Source organism: Stegodyphus dumicola, chromosome 11 (assembly GCF_044657685.1).
Source record: "Stegodyphus dumicola isolate Sdum_Otavi_A_Nest chromosome 11, ASM4465768v1".
Classification (NCBI taxonomy): domain Eukaryota; kingdom Metazoa; phylum Arthropoda; class Arachnida; order Araneae; family Eresidae; genus Stegodyphus; species Stegodyphus dumicola.
In genome coordinates, this window is record NC_140778.1 from 109,792,600 (window position 1) to 109,810,971 (window position 18,372).

The window sequence follows — 18,372 nt, forward strand, 5'->3', positions numbered from 1 at the left end:
ACCTTTATGATCCGCGTTCTTCGATTCTGGTCCGCCGCTTTTGTAGACTCCGATTTGGTTTCATACTCATCTAAAATTGGCACTGTTTTGTATGAATCACTTTATTTGACATTTTACATAAAAGGGGAAAAATATCTAAATCATTACACTATCGAAAATCACTTCTAACTACTTAGCATCATTGTTCTACATATCTAACAGCGTCATTAGTCTACTGCGTCACTGTTCTAAAAGCATACACTATCGTTGCCAGTTCCCAAAAAAAAACAAACTTTCTTTTTCAATTCTCGTCGGTCTGGAGGCTCAATCCGTTCCCCAAAAGCGGAGCGTGCGTCGTTCGCGACAAGCACTTACAATCAATCAATAATAATTCAATCAATTCATATCAATAAGTTAGTCTTACATTAACTTGCACACAATTCTCTTATGAAAATCTCATTACTCATTTAACTAGAATAAACTGTATTATTTACTGCATTTGGTATAATATTGGCCTTACTTCATTAAGTAAATGTTGGCAATTAAATTGGAACAAGACTTCAGCAAGTCGATGCTTGAAAATTTTAACTTCTTGAACAATAGTTTAATGTAGACCAAACAGATATGCTTCGGATCGTTAATTGTAATCAAAGTTGATGCTGTTTAGGTACGCATAAAAGTAATCTTTTAATTTATTTACCTAAACTCATTTTCGAAGTGCTCTGAGAGAATTTTTTTCTGCCCGCAAAATTTCACTTTTCATAAGGCTCATTTAGATGACTTATTTTCGGAAATAAGTCATGTTTTACTCTATAGTTTGCATGTTTTACTCTATAGTTTGCATGCGAATCCAAATGTTGGAAGTGTCCGCGTACAAAAAAGTACTGTGGCCTTTCTCAAAATTGCTTAGGGACATTGTGGTGGCAAATGCTAATCTTTGGACACTTTGTTTCCGACAAAACAAACTTTTCTCAACTATCCTTGCGTTAACGGTTATTTCACTTTCACTCGGTCTCGGGAACAGTAATGCTTTTATGCACTGTTAAAAGAAAGCAGCAACCAGGCAATCCATAAAACATCAGTTTTTCATTTTAACAACGGATTTCGTTGGTGCAAGATTTCTACTACATTTCAGTTAATCTGAAGATCTTTCATTCTTTTCTATGATTATATTTATTTAAGCTCTTTATTATTATAATTTTTAACATTATACTAGAACTCCAATTATCTAGACTATGAAACCTAATTGTTTTCCTCTAAACCAAAATGTTTGGTTTCGGTTTTAAAGAAAGAAAACTTTATGATCTCTTATGAAATAAAATTAGGATAAGTAAAAAAATTTCTTCACATACTGATGAGCAAACGTATTTAGCCTACAGAAAAATGATTAAAAGAATTATTTGGATTTTGTTATAGTACGGTTTTGGCGTTAGTCTAGATTCTTTGTCCAGTTTGTCCCCAAGAGTTCTAATACAGTTTCGTGCAAAATGTTACAGACTTCTGAAATATATATTGCTAAAGTATGTATTGCTAGGATAAAGAATGATTTTTTATACATTAATTACAGTTAATGATCTTTCCAAATGAATTTTCGCATTTTAAGCAATTTTAATAATTTCAGTTCTTAATATAAGGTTCTTTGGCTTTTAATAATTTTTTCGAGAATTCCTTTTATCAACGACTGCAGTGCTTCAGTAGTCTTCCCATAATAATCCCATATTCCCCGGGCTCTTTGAATTAGTTTATGTAGCTTTCCTATATCTTCTTCGTATATTTTATGTTTGAAAATTTTCCATATTACTTCAGTGGGACTCCTTTCAGGACTATTTCCAAGCCAAGCTAGAATCTGAAGTTTTTAGATGTAAAGTAATTTATCAAGATCCTAGATGTGTCACTCATCAGATTTGTCTTTAAGTAGTTGGGCTGAAGTGTCATTAAGGAGAGGGAATAAAAGATAAAAGAATAAAATAAAAAAGTTTTTTTTTTTTTTTTTTTTTTTTTTAAATGAGCTCTGACTTAAAACTTTTAAAATAATTACTGAACTAAAAGACAAAAACTAATTTGTCATATAGTTTAGTAAGAACTAAGGATTAAGTAATTGTTTTCGCAAAATTCATCTACAGTTCTAGAACACAAACAATAAAAGCATGAGGCGTCCTTGATAAAATTTTTAAAGATAACGGCTGATATGCTCGACAATTAATTAGATTAATAGATTCCGTTATATAGACATCAGTACTATATTATTATAGTACTTGCTGCTCTCCTTTTTTGAGAAAATGTTTAGCTGCTAAAGAATAGGGATGCGCTTCTGATTTCACTTGAAATTAACAGTTTTGTGTTTTGTTGAATATCTACGCCAAAAGAAGAAGGTCGCTGTTTTGCCCAATTTTGAGTATGCAGACCATAATATAGAAGTGAAATCCCTACTTGCACAAAACTGTACTTGATAAAGATCAATAACTAGTTTCATGCATAATAAGAGTAAAATGTTCTTTTCATGTGCTAATTTTGAAGTGTTATTTGTAAAACCCATAGTCAGAAATATTACTTTTCAAATGTGCATGTACTGTCTTGTTCAATGACTAAAATTTAAAATGCCAGCAAAATGAATTAAGTGATTAGAAGAAAAGGAACAATATCTTTTTGGTAACGTGATAGATGCATTTAAAAAAAGTCTGTTCTCTGTTTAGATAAACTAACTAAAGTAATGATTGCTCAGCAGCTTAATTAATGTTAAATCATTGTGTATTACCTTTGTAGAACTTTATTTAGAACTAATTAAAATTTAGAGGAACATTTTCTAAAAACATTTATTGCTGAAAGATTAACGTAATAAATGTAAAAAATTTAGAAAAATTGGAAAAATAAACTGATATTTAAATGGTACATAACATTTTTAATTTTTAATCACGTGCAGAGAAAAACTTCAAATAAATATTCAAAAACTACTATGTTAAGTTAAAAAAATCCTCTTTCGACTATTTTAAATTACTGCACAATAGTTCTATATGCATACACATATCAATATTCATAAACCAATTAAAAATTTCTGAGCAATTGTTTTATTATAAAAATTATAATTTTATTTTAAGAAATCTAATCTCCTCCTAAAAATTGCAATTTAACATCTAATGCGAGTTTGCAAAACAGAAGTTTCCAAAGTGCGATTAATCAGGAGACAAATGTTGAACAATTTTTTATTTTTATTTCGCTACAATAGTGATACATAGCTATTCACAATTATTAATTTATTTATAAAAGGCAACTGACTTGTTAATAGTTTTGCACATTTATTTATTAGTACAGCATTTTGTTCTCTTTCTCATTCTTCCTCAGTTTCTCAATTTTCGTGGGGTGCCATGCTAAAACGTTTGGGAACCACTGACATAGAAAATGCTAATCTTGATGTTCCTACATGCCAGTCTTAGGTAGGAATTTTAGAAATTTTGCAGCCGAGCTAATGTAATATGTGACTACAGAAGACGTCTTTTATCTTATTATGACAAAGAAAGGTCTGCTATACTAAACGTATAAGAACCAATCTTCATAAAAATTAACACACTGACAACCTTTTCACAAATAATAATGAAAACTGTGTACCAAATGTTCTGTTAATCTTGCAACTACTGCAGAGCATGAAAATAAATTAAATTATTTACGATACTTTAACTGACATATTTTTATACTGATATATACATTTTCTTAATTTGGGAGATTAAAGAGCTATATGAATCAGATAAATCAGAAACCACATTCTTGGACATTATTAGAATATCCTGAAGGTATAGCGTTACTCTTAATTCGATGTTAGGTCGGAGGTTGAAATTCAAATCAAAATTTTATAATAGCGAAGCCAAATTTAATAGGTAATTTCTTGTTGAGAATGCTGAAAAGTCTTTCCTATTAATACAATTAAGAATTACTACTCTCATTTGTTCTTTCGTTTTTCTTTAATGTTATCGATTATTTTTAAATTTGTTTCTTATTTTGGATTTTTTTATTCTGTTTATCATCTTTCTACGTGTACACAATTAAAAGAATATAACAATGACTGTTTAAGATAGATTACAGCACTATTAACGCTGATATTTTAAGAGATGGAAAGAAATAGTTTTCTTGGATTCAAATAATTATCATTCAAAATAACTTTAGGTACAACGTTCAACTCAGAAAGATTTAAATATGTGCTATGAAAAAGGAAAAGCTTAAAAATCTGAATTGTGAGTGCATAATGGAAATAAAAAATTTCAATACAAAAATAGAATACTTTCATGTTACTCGATTTCACTGCTGTCAGGAATTAAAAATAAATGATAGGATTTGCTTGTCTTATTGTGTGTGTTAAAAAAATAAGATATGCGTGCCAATCACAATATTTACTTAATGTTAGTTGGCAACAGTAGTGTTGTTATCACGTTGTCCTTATCTGGTGTGCATTGCTGTGGTTGCTTGTTTTCATGTAACCAAAATATTCTCAATTTATTTGATTGTTCAACCTGGACTATGTCATTTCTTTACCCACGAATAATTTAAATTTTAACAGTGTGCCTCTCATATTTAATCTATATTTTTAATGAGCTATAATACTGTCAAATGGATAGAAATAAAATTTCATAACTGTTAAAAATGTGGCAGATTTTAGTCAATAAATAAAAGTCATCTCCAAAGCTTCCAGTTACGTTAATAAACTAGCAATGCCTTTCAAATAATGCAGTCGCTCAATTAATCACAGCAGCAAGTTCTTCATATGAACAGAATGCGACGTGCACTGAATTCATGAGTAAAGTTAATGATTTTATTCTGACTTGTCAGTATATAAGTTCTATCCTTATTCAGAATTTAAGATCAGGATGCCTTAGCTAAAAGTCGATATCTAATTTTTAAGCAAAAGTTATGCATTGTGAAAAGTTTAGCTTCACAGATTCAATTTGATAGAAAAAAAATTCTTCTCAGGTTAACTAAAAAAAATTAAACATATTTTAAATCTTTAAACAATGAAAAGATTATTAAGCTTATAAATTTAATATTCTTTTAAAACCTTTTTGAAATTTTTAGAAGTTGACTCATTAATGAAGTTAAAACAAAGTTCTAAAATCAAGAATAGGCATATGTGAATACAATAATTTAAAAGCTATTTTATACTTTCTTGTGTTTTAATATGAACAGGAAAAGTTTCTTTTTATTTATTGATACGCTTTATGTTCATTTTCAAACTGAATTTCGATATTATTCCTCGATAGGCTGATTTTATTTTATTTCATTTTAGCATGTTCTCTGTTCTAAAATTCTAACTCCGCAAATGTAACCCTTGTATGTGTTGCCGTAAACAACTGCAATAATATATCCTAATGCATTCTTTACCTATTTTTCGTTTTCTTACGTATTGGGAAATATTTAATTAGAATTTAAAGCACTAATTTTTTTAATATATATTTTAAGTAAACAGGTAAACTGCTCATTGTCTTTCATAATTCATAAAAAAGTACGATTAATGTAATTACAAACTAAGCTAAGAAACTGAAATTCTATTGCATTAATATTGAGAGAGGGAATATATGTAAAATGATAAATAATATTATTAAAATAATAAGGAAAAATAATACATTTAAGAATATAAAAGATTTTCACTAGACTCATATTATAGGAAACGAAAGGTTATAATAAGTAGCAGACTTTTACACCAGCTAGCCTCTATTTGCAGTTTTATTCGTAAATTATCTTTGTTTCAAATTATATCTCAGTTCTCAGTCTTCTGTGAATTTTTTAGCTTTAGTAGCTTCTGCACATTTGTGTTAATGCAAAATTTAATGTGACATATTTTTCACATTTTCAAGAAATTATTTAAGAAATTCGCAGAAATAAAAAATATAGAAGAAGAAAACAATGGGCGTCTAAAACAAGTTATGTTTCCGGAATGCAGACCGCAAAGAGAGCAGGATTTGTCACAAGATATTCCTCAGCTTCCATTAAATTCTGTATCGGCTGTTGCTGAATTAGAGATGCGGCTTTCTGCTAAAGGAAATAAACAGTGATTAATAAGTAATAATATTTTTTAATAAATAACATTTTAGAATAATTGACTGAGCTGCTGCAGACCAAAAAATATTAAATGAAATAAATAATTTTAAAATATCACTGAGTAATAAGATTTTTTACTGAGAATATGTATCTTTACAGGAGAAGTATTGGGCTGGTAGAGAGAAAATTTGCTTTTTTCTCAACTGAAACTGAAAGACGTAGTGTTAGGTACGTATGACGAAACTAGAAATTCTGTTTTCAGAAATAAAAAGAAAATAGAAATTCTGCCTGTTTTTAAGTACAGAATATTTTAAAATGAAGAGATTGGAATGTTAAATGGTGCAATGAAAGTCATAGTCATAAACTATCTTACTATAAATCAAAATCAATATCTTACCAGAAATTTATCAAGTATGTGTTATTTAAATATTAAACAGAATAAATTACTGCATTTTAGAAACAATAATTTACAGACTTGCAGAACGCGTCGAATTCCCTTTTGTTTCAGGATACTTCATATAGATGTTGTGATAGACATTTTGTTGTCTTATATGAAGGGAATGGTTCTTCTAATATGCTTTGATACGAACGTGATTATGCAGGGTTTCTACTGCGGCAATAGTACTTCCCTGCAACCTGAGATGTTTCCACGATGGGCATGGTGATGAGGTTTACATGAGTACATCCCAAGATGGGGTATCAGCATTCAAAAGAAAGAAAACGGCCCACAAACATGGCTTGGGGAAGCGAAGAATCTGCTGGAGATCTTGAAGGGAATTTCAGAGTTACATATTAGTGATTAGGATGAATATAGTTGAAAAGACCAGTGTACGCCGATACGTATAATTAAGATAAGTACACTTAACTTAAAACTACTGAATAATATTTGATTATTTTCAGTATTAGAATTTTAATTGATACTAAGTTTTGAAAAATGTGTGAATTGTAAGTAATGTGAGGCAGTAGTACTTATAACCAATTATTGCGAAGTTGATTTCTTTTGTATGATCCCAAGTGCTTCAAATTATCAATGATATCTAAGAACTGAAGGACGAATTTAAATACATTTAAAATTCAAACAAGTATAAAATTAGAACATTAAGCTTTTACAGTCATAGTTTGAACTTTAACTGAGTCTTTGCGATAGTGTTTAAATTTCGCAAAAAGACAAAATTTCCTTTTTGGTTAAGGGGAGATAAGAAGATTTAAAGCTTCTTGCCCTTGAACTGGAGTCGGTCGTGACAGGCAATCTAAAGGTAATACGATTAAAAGAACTCATAACAAAATACGATAATTATGATGAAGAATTAGTGAAACATATGTTGACTAATATAATACAAGAAATACTTGAGAAAGAGAAACAAGCTGAATTAGAACTGATTGCTCAAGAAGAAGCTGCTAAAGAAGAGAAAATAACCAAAGAAAACGAAGCAGAGCGAGCTTATGAATTGGAACGCTTGAAACTTCAACTTGAAGTTCAGAAGACATCCCTCTCCACTACATCAAGTCCTGTTGTTCAAGTTGAAAAAAGCAACTGGGATCTTGAGAGAATTTTACCTAAATATGATCTTAAGGATAGGATAATGATATGGCCTTGTTCCTAAATCTTTTCGAGAAACAAATGAAGTTTTTAAAGGTAAAAGAAGAAACTTGGGTTCCGTATTTAATGGGATCGTTATCAAGGAAAACTGATTGCTAGTGAAGCAGAAGAGTAATCAAGAGATTACTAAAAGATGAAGGAAATGCTCCTGAAAAGGTATAAGCTTACCGTTGATAAATTCCGACATTTGTTCGCTCTACATCAGAGGAAAGCAGAAAGTGCTTAACGTGATTTCTACTTTGAACTGACCAGTTATTTTGAAAATTGGCTTAGGGAATTAAATATTACAAAACTTGATTATTTAAAGACGCTCATTACAGCTGACGAGATGAAAAAAAGAGTTTCTCGAGAAATAAAGAGATCACTCTTTAGATGTTTGGTCGAACTTAAACTCCCTTGCAGAAATAGCAGAAACGTTGGACACTTACGATTGTTTACATAATAATCAAAGCAAAGTTGCAATCTCACAAACTCCAAAGAAAATTTCCAGTTCTGAAAGTAGTATCCCAAACTCCACGCCAGTGAGGAATACATATACCAATGTAAGAGACAATCCAACCCTCTTTTACTGTGGTTGTGACAAAGCTGGATTTTCTGAATCAAAATAGCCAGATTGTCAGCACTCCACAAGTTCCACCTCCGCTCGTTTTGACAATATTTGTATACAAAAGTTAGGTAACACTAAGACAACTGCAATGATGAACATTTCCACCAATGAAATATATGGCAGAGCTTGTGTGGATAGTAGATCAAGGTCATTCAATCGCTAACGAAAAACTGTACCAAATCTTGAAAGAAGATGGGGTAAAATTCGAGATATCCTCTTGAAATGTTTGGCTCACTGATGGCAGCCAAACAACGAAAAACGTTTGCACAACTTGTGTGAAACTTGACCTCGAAGGACGGACCTTCCCTTTGACACCGACAGCTGTTCCTGATGCTACAGGTAATCGAACACTGTTTGGAGAAAACTCCCTAAAGTTCTCCAACTCCAACTTGCTTTATTTGCCGCGATTAACCTGCGAAATCGCAGGTTGTGTTCCGGCTATCGAACTTTGGTGCTTCTAGGAGCGCTGCAGGTAAGGAAATGCCGAACGTAGTTCTCGTGGAGACAGGATAGCAGATGCAGGGGGTATTCCCTAAAGGTAGTTGGAGTAGTTTTAAATATTCGACAGCAAAAGTGGTTTTCTGGTGACAATCCAAATTATTATTTTCCATTTACTGAAACAGTTCAAGTCCAAACCTGTGACCATGTTAACAAATATTTACCTACTACGTCTAGACGAAGGTGAAAATCTAACTGAAGAGCAACGAAAACGATTGAATGACTTATTCGAAAAATACGAAACTACGTTCTCTCCGGGGGGGGGAACCAACTCCTTACATCCAGCACCGAATCGATACAGGTTATTCACCTCCAGTAGCTACAACCCCCTACAGGCTCTCCAGCAAGAAAGGAGATTTCGAAGAAAGAAATCGATGCACTTCTTACATTAGGCATAATCGAAGAGCGCTGATCCGCAGCACCCGTTGTTTTAGTTCCCAAGCCGAACGGTGAGTTTCGATTATGTATTGATTACAGGAAACTGGATTCTGTGACTAAGTCTGATCCATACCCGCTGTCTCGTATGGATGAACTTCTTCACAATGCAAAGCAAACTTGATATACATCTAACATAGACTTAAAACTAGGGTATTATCAAGTTAAGATGTTCTCTCTGGACAAAGACCAAACTGCCTTTGTGTGTCAGTTTGGAGTCTATAGATTCACAAGGAAGTCTTTTGGATTGAAGACGGCACCAGCCACTTTCCGAAGATTAATAGATATATTTTCTGGAATGCGTTAAAAGTAATAAGTAAAAGGTCAACACTTTTACTTATCTCGACGATATTATTGTGATGTCTTCTACTGAGGAGCATCTCGAAAACTTTCGCTTAGTATTTGATCGATTCTTGAAATTCAAACTTCTTGCCAATCGAAACAAATGTCATTTTGCTTGTTCTAAAGTGAAATATGTCAAACATTATATCACAAGTTCTGGAATTGAAGTAAACTCTGCCAAAGTAAAAGTCGTTCAACAAATTCTCCAACCAAAGAATGTGAAGCAAGTGCAAAGTTTCCTTCAGACTTGCAGCTGGTATCGACGCTACATTCCTAATTTTGAACAGATCTCAAGACCGTTGAGTAATTTCACGAAGAAGCACTCCACTTGGAAATGGAGACCAAGAAAGTACATTTCTATGAATGCTGCGCAAAAGAACCAGGCACACAATTCTTCCTCTGGCTACACACCGAGACGTCTTCGTAGCCAGGGGGAAGACTGCAATGAATGAACATCGTTGGCAACGCCCTCTAACGACAATATAGAGAAAATACTCAATTCAGTGCACGCGAGCTGCAGAAGTGAGATGTTATTGTTTGCAATTCAGTGCACGCGAGCTGCAGAAGTGAGATGTTATTGTTTGAACTCACGCCCTAAACTTTAAACTATTTTATGTAATTCCATTTCCCGTTTATCGTTTTCTGTATGTTATTGTTTGAACTCACGCCCTAAACTTTAAACTATTTTATGTAATTCCATTTTCTGTTTATCGTTTTTTGTATGTTATTGTTAGGTGTTAATACAACGCTATTTCAGATTAACTCCTCATTGATTTTTAAGCGTTAATACAGCTGTAAGAATGGAAAGTATCTTACTTATTTGGTAATGTCTCCCAGAATATGGATTATTACAATGTCAATTTGGATCGCACGGTTCTTTCTCTGAAAAAAAAAAAAATCAATGAATAAAAATAAAGAAAAAAAAATAAAAAAAGCTTTGGGATTTTATATTACTCCCAAACGGGCATTTTTTTTCTTTTACAAACACATACACATATTTCGAGAGCATTTTGGCTAAAAATGTTTAAAAACAGCATATCTTTAGAATTTCCGATAGGCAGTCTCGCGCGCTAGAGATAAAAAGGTTTTTAAATTGTTGAGTATTTTAATCAAAAGTTTGCTGAAGTTTTACATAATATGAAACAGATAATAAAAGAAATTCCAGATTTTAAATTCGAGCTTCCAGGTGCTCATATTCGGGTGGAGAACTATATTATTCAAAATTTTATGACTCAATAAATACTTATTGAATCAAAAATTATTTATGAAGTTTCCCCCGGCAAGGAAATAAAATCTAATGTTCTAATTTTAATTCCTGTTTCTGGATCAAAAAGTCTAAAGATTTTGGGAAATAATTTTAAATATTTGTGGTTGGAAGCATCATAATATATGGATATAAATGTGCATTTAATCTAATTCTTTATGCAATTGCGAAAACGAATATAGTGAAAAAGCATTACAAATAATTGCTTCGGTTTTTGTCCTTGCACATGCAAATTTTTTGTAGTACAGTGTTTTGATCATTTGTGACGTACAATCAATTGATCTGAAACTTTGATTGTGGTTTATGGTGTGGAAAGCAAATAGCCCTTCAGCTAATGCTAGCTGTTCCCTCCTTAATAATACATATTCCTTGACGAGACGTAACGGCAATGATCGAACACCACCGAGTAAATCTAACTCGTTACATCGCCTAATTTAGTTTACTTTGCATGTATTTTATGTGTTTTTATTAATGTATTTTTATTTATTTATATTTACTATAGTAATTAATAAATAATAGGTAATATATTTTTACAGTACATTTAAAATAAGAAATGCAGATGTTTTCTAAAAAGCGGGACATTTTTAAAAATCAGCTGCACGCGGGAAAGTCCTCCAAAAAACGGGATTGTCCGCCAAAATCGGGACGTGTGGTCGTTTTAAGTAAAGCCTCTTTAAGTTATTATGACGCAAAGAACCACTGCCAATCCATTGTAGCTAAGTCATCCTCTTACATACATATATGTAAATGATGATTTGGTTGTGAACGAGAAAAGCACTCATTAACTTTTTTTTCACGGCCGAAATTGTGATAAAAATGACAGACATACGGATTCCTTATTAGATGCATGGAACTTCAGAAACACAACTAGCTGGATAGTCACAACATGACTTTTCCTATTTATTTGACAAATAATTTTTGGACATATCTTAAGACATCTCTTCTTGGCGTACACAACACTCCACAAATTTATATAGTGCTATGAACATTCCACGAATTTATGTACGCGTATCACGTCTTTAAACAATACAGGAAAGCAGCAAAGCGATTAATTACATACTTGCGAATTGGGGGGGGATAATGGATAAACGTAATGCGTATTTGACAGCTGGGATATTTATAAACTCGGCTTCTTCGTTTCAATTCTGAATGGTGATTGGACGAGAGTTCTACAGTGCGGATCATTGCAGATAAAATAATGGCGTATGAATTAAATGAGAAAAACTATGACTCATGCCTTGAACTTTTAAAACAAAGATTTGGTAGAACTGACTCTATTATAAATTCTTTCATAACAAAATTATTAAACTTAGCGCCCGTGAAAAGTTCCAATGTTAAAAGTTATCGTAAATTATGCTATTAAATAGAAGTTAATGTAAGAAATTTACGTTCATTAAATATATTGGAGAGTTCATATGGGCATCTAATGGAATCCAATATTATTAATTAACTAATGGAATTCAATATTATATCGCTACTACAAGATTTAGTTTTAGATTTTCAACAAAAACGAAATAGGAAAGTGAATTGTGAAGTTTCAAACATTGCTACGTTTTTTAGAAATGAACTGGAATCTAGGGATTTTGCCGAAAGTGTGATGAGTCCTTCCAAGAGTAACAAAATGAAACGATCCTTTTCTCAAAATTACCAAAACGGTCAAACTTATCAAAATAACTATTCAAAACCTAAAACTGTATCAACTGCTTCAACATTAAATACACAAATAAAACATTTTTGCTAATTGTAGTTTTTGTTTATTCATAAAAAAAATTTTCTGAAAAAGGTTGCATGTAGAACAAATAAATAAGATAGAGATTGAAGATAAGTGCTGGTATTTTAGAAAACATTACGTCTCGCGAATATAAAGCAAAAGTTGCCTGAAAAAATTGTGTTACCAAATAACATTACGAGTCAGTTTTTCGAAAAAAATAATCCCGTTAATACTACAATGAGAGGTTTTTGAGACGCAAAAAAGGGCGAAATTGTAAAAAAAATATCCCAGCCTTGGATGGCACATTGCGAGAAGCAAGCGAAACGGTTTTGAATGACTAACAATCTAAAACTAATCAAAATTCCGAGAATATTTCTCTAATCAAAATTCCGAGAATATTTCTCTGTCTCATGGTAATATTGATACCAAAAATAAGGCATTCTTTCAAACTTGTACAGCTTTAGCCTGTTAGAATAAAGAATCGGTTTTAACTAACGTTATTTTAGACAACGGCAGTCATCGAAGTTTTATTTTATCTCGATTAATTAAAGAATTAAAACGGATAGCCATTTTGGGTTTCGGAGACAAAATAGTACATCAGAAGTATACGATATTCTTTCATTGACGTTGCGCAATGGGGATCAAAGTTCGATGTCGTATGAATTAGAGGGTGTATGTAATTTGTCCTTGAAAATTCCAGATGTAACTTTTCGGAATGCGTTCCCAAAAGGAAAAAAAAAAAAAAAAAAAAGGATTACTTTAGGCTGATTCATATTCGGGCGACTATCAGCCGGATATACTCGTAGAATGTTTTGAGACGTTGTTTATGATGAAAGGGTGAATGAAGTTAAATGAAAACATTACCGCGATAAATTCTTGCTTCTCTTGTTAGTGGGTGTAGATGGAAGTAATAAATTAACTGCTAATTAGAAAATGTATGTTTATTTATAGATCCTTTTTTCATTTTATGCAATTCGAAAAAAAAAAATGTAGACATAGAATTCCAGTCAGAAAAAAGAAATTCATTTTATGCAGTTTGGAAGAAAAAAAAATGTACACATAGAAGAATTCCAGTCAGAGAAAAGAACTTTTTTGAAATTAATTGTTTGAAAAATTTAAAAATTCCGTGGAATTTAATTGGGAAAGGTACGTTTGCAGATTGATGTGGAAAGAAAACATGGGACCCGCACTTAGGTTCAAATCTTAGATTACACGTATGAGGTTGCGAAAAAACATTACAAGTCAAGGCACAAACTAAATAAAATCAGGAAATTTATGATCAATATAAACAAATTACATCGAATCAATTAAAATGTAAGATTCTTGGGAAATGTGTTAGTGAAGATAAAAACTTAAAGACATTATATGTCACCCAGAGCTATAATTAGAGATGAAAAGGAAATAACTGGAGTTGCAATTGTTTATGACTATAGCAGTAAGGTAAATGAAAATAATAAATCTCTAAATGAATCTCTAAATCGGTAGTTTATCTTTGCGCAAATTTATTGGTTACAATTCTTGAATTTCGGAAAAATCAAATTGCATTGTGCTCTGTTGCCGTAGTTTTGGGAAAGCTTTTCTTATGATAGACATTTCAGAGAAAGCTAGAAAATATCTTTAAATTTTTGTAGTTTAAAGAGGGTGTAAGGGAGTCAACCCAAACTAAGGCAAACTAACAAATTAAGGCAAATTAAATCATCTCCCGTTTGATTTAACAAATCGTCTATTTTTCTTGGCTTGTGTTTTGAAATTTCATATAAGAAATTTATCGGAAATGTTAAATTATTTTCTTTATGTTTTTTTTTTTTTTTTTTTTTTTTTTTTTTTTTAATGTTGGCAATATGTGTTATGGAGCTAGTACGGCTTAGGATGCCTAACAATTAAGCTCTACGGCAACAGAGGTATTCAAAGCAGCGGGATTTCATTTGAGGAAATTTAAAACTAGATAATTGTTCGGAACTGTATAAACTTTGAAATGAAAACAGATATTAGTACAATACAGATTTCGGGCAAGAGACAGGTTTCTTAGGATTGAAGTGGGATCCGACTGAGAATAAAATTAAATTAGATTTGAGCGATGTTAGGTATTTCATTGACAATCGCCATACGGACCTTTCCGAGAGTTTTTTCAAAGATTCCTTGCAGAATGATTAGTTTCTTTGTGAACGCAGTGAAAATTCTCTTACAGGAGATGTGGGAAAGTGGTCTAAAATGGGACGAAGATTTGCTAAATGATATCTAAACTTTGTGAACTTGAATCAATGTCTATGGAAGGAAAACTTTTTTATGCGTTCCAAAGCTACGTAGAATGCAATGTCCAAATAAAGGCGAGCTTTATCATGTCAAAGAGTAAGTTTTCTGCTTTAAATAGTTAACTTGCAAGATTAGAATTTATGTCAGCACGTTGCACGTTTAGGAAATTATTTACAAGGCCTTTTTCCCGATTTCGTGAAACACATTTTCTTATATGGAATGACTCTCAAATCGTCCTTCATTGGTTGAATATATTATACAAACAATGGAAACAATTTGTCGCGAACTGAGTGGCTCAAGTGCAGTCACTAACTTTACCAGAAGCTTGCAATCATTGCAGTGCTCTGACAATCCTGCGAACTTTACTACAAGAGGAAAATCGGCCAGAAGGATCCTGACGAGTTCTCTCTGGTGTTCAAGCCCTAACTGGTTACCTAGATCGCTTCACTCGCGGCCTAGTGAAGAATCGCTACATATTCTTAATGTCATTTGTGACAAAGCTACTACAGTAAAACAGCGACGGATTGCGGCGGTTAATTCAATGGTCACCAATTTAGGTGGTGGAAACTTACCTCTGTCGTTAGTGAACTTGTAGAGACATTAGGTATTTTGGAAGCAGGCAAGGTAAAAAAGGAGTAACGCCTTCGCCGGGAATCGAACCACGGACCTTTGGAATACGCGCCCAGCGTGCAGGCCACTACACCACGAAGGCACGCTAGGAAGGCAGGAGAAATACCTTACAAACTTAAATGACTTCAGTGAACTAGGTAGTTGCAGCGTACATTAAAAGGTTTGTGCACAATTCTAAACCTAATTCTGCAAAATTAAATGGACCTATATGTGCTTCAGAATTTAAATAAACTTTGCGTTTTTTGGATAAAGCCACTCAGTTCAAAAATTATGGTCAGAGGTTATCCAACTTCTTTCTAAAGGTACTATCAACAAGAATTCAATCCTGAACTTGATGACAATGACTTACTCTGTTTGAAGGGACTTTGACAGTTCTCATGTAACGATATGAGAGCCAAGCATCCTTAGCTTCTTCCATCTAATGATACATTTGTTGAGCTACTTATCCATGATTCTCATGCTGAAATGTGCCATTCAGGTGTCGATACAACTTGAGTGCGTTTACGAAAACAATTATGGATTCTCAAAAGTTGTCAGTAGATGAAAAAAGTGCTAAAACGGTCTAATTTGAGGACGATTCAAAGTGAAGCGAACACTGGTGGTTGCCAGTTTACCACCTGATACAGTTTCAGAGTATGCCCCATTTGATATAAGTGATGTTTATTTCGCCGGACCTTTTTTTGTACATGGTTTTAATTCAAAGTATTATTTACTTACATTCAGCTGTGCAGTGACAAGAGCTTTCCACTTAGAATTATTTCTCAGCGTAAGTGCTGGCACTTTTTTCCTAGGATTCCGACGGTTTGTTTCTCGTCGAGGATTCTTTCCAATATATATTTTGATGATGCCAAAGTTTCAAAAAAAGGCAATTTTAAATTCAGAAAATGGCGGAATCAGATAGATAATAATCGAGTTAAAAATATGTCTGTTTCCAAAGGTATAGCTTGGGATTTTATAGTTGAAAAAATTACATGGTGAGGCGGTTTCTGGGAGAGAGATACGAACAGTTGAAACGTGCTTAAAGAAAATATTTGGATGATTATCTCTTTCCTTGAAAGAACTGAACACTTTTCCTTGAGACTAAAGCCATTGTTAATTCCAGGTCTATCAGGTATCTGTACAACGAACGCTCTGCACTCATCTCATTTTCTCATTGGCAAAAGTTTAGTGTCTTTACCTGTAACAAAGAATGAAACAAGAATGAAACTGAAGATTTAAATGTCGGGTTTTCATCCGCAGAGAACCCGTTGGCGCCGTTGCATTTTTCCTCGCCAAGCTCGCCGTTCATCGACGATGAGCCGTGATATTTTGTAAACGTGATTTTTAGTGCATGTAAATTCAAATTAGCAGACAAAACAATATATTAAGCATATGGTAGTAAAAATTCACAGATAATAAGCATGTAGATGTAAAACTAACCGGTTAAACGTGATATACGAAAATAAATTTGTATTAAATTCAAATTAGCACAGAAAAGAATATAGCACAGAAAAGAATATATTAAGCATAAGACAATATATAAGAATATATAACGGAAATAAAAGTTCATTTAAAAAATATAAATTAACCGGTTAAGCGTGATATACGAAAAAAAATTGTCTTAAACTCCAGTTAACATAGAAAACAATATATTCCTTACACCAACAGTGGTTTGCCAATTTTGATCATGGTGATGCCGAACTATTCTGTCATCTTAGATAATCAATGATATTTTTTATTTCAATTTAATCATCTACTTATTTCATACCTGCCATCCTCTGAAAGGTTATTGTTAGAAAAAAATTAACAATATATTACCTTGTTAAGATTTTGCGCCATAAAAACTGATTTATTCTCATAATTTTAGATGACAATAACCAATAATAAAAATAAAAGCATTTCTTAATTATTTAAAATGCACATGCACATTTTTGCGGCCTACGAAATTATTTTAGAGGTTGGAAACCTCATGGTTCTTAAAGCTGTTAATAATTAAGAACACAACGTGAACAGCCGTGTTACAAATTAGCATTCACCCCTCCCGCCGTATTTTCTTCCTTTCATCGAGAACCGGCATATAACTACGAAAATATTTCTAGAACCGGCATATATCTACGAAAATATTTCTATCTATTCGTTGTTAAAAAATTCAGAAAAAATAATAATAAATAAGAGAAGAATAATATAAATCTGCAAATGTGAACAACGACAGTGATAATTCAACAAAATGAACGCATGAGGAATGGTTGCAAATTTCGAACAAGCGAATAGATAAATCCGATGGGTTACCAGGTTTGAACTGTTATAGCCAAAGTTGGCGATGTTTACATTTACCGGGTTCTCTGCGGAAGTGCTTCCTAAATGTCAATAGAAATTCTTTGGTAAAGAAATAATAAATATCAGTTAACTCTTTCAAATCGCTCATGGAAACTGGTACAGGAACGAGTATCAGCCTACATTTTTCCTCAACCAGGTAAAATAGTTTCATTTAAAGTAGGAGTCTTCAACCTTTCACGCCCGAGGGCCACAACATCAATAAATTCACAAAGATCCGCGGGCCACAAGTCTGTCAAAAAACCAGTGTAGTCAAAAAATTTATATAAAAACGGGGAGCTTCTTTTGCAAGACTACAAATAATTCTAAGCGAAGAGATAGTGTTACAAATTTGTATATACATACACTGGTTCTAAAAAGTCAAACGGAAATAGAATTAAAATGTTTTGCAACTTTTTTTAACTATGGAGAAAAGTATAAAGATGATTGTACAGAACGATGTTACAAAATACAAAAAAAAAAAAAAAAAAAAAAAAAAAAAAACTTATATTATTGTCTGGAGATGGTAGTTACTTTAGTTTTACTGCGAAATTTAACATTGTTTTTGCCTGATTAAAGCTTCAATATCTGGATTAATCTCTGTTGTTGCAATTCGTAAAATTTCCTCCAAATATGTCTGTCTGTCAGCCATGTTCTTGTTTTTGATTTTAGGATTTTCATTTTACTAAAAAGCTGTTCCCATACGTAGGTACTGCTAAAGATAGAAGAACATGAAGAGT

At 32.4% G+C, this 18,372-nt stretch overlaps 1 long non-coding RNA gene across 3 annotated transcripts in view; it reads right to left on the reverse strand.

Annotated features, from left to right (window-relative positions):
• Positions 1 to 3,167: 3,167 nt before the first annotated feature.
• LOC146994236 (uncharacterized) overlaps positions 3,168 to 18,372 on the reverse strand; it is a 41,269-nt gene continuing 26,064 nt past the window's right edge. The window contains exons 3-4 of one of the 3 annotated variants that reach the window (XR_015044091.1): positions 10,299 to 10,364; positions 3,168 to 5,991 (exon numbers count right to left, since the gene is read on the reverse strand). This is a non-coding gene — a long non-coding RNA (uncharacterized LOC146994236). Of the gene's footprint in view, positions 5,995 to 10,298; positions 10,365 to 18,372 lie in introns of all 3 variants that reach the window. The other 2 variants (XR_015044090.1, XR_015044089.1) reach the window with 2 other exon arrangements.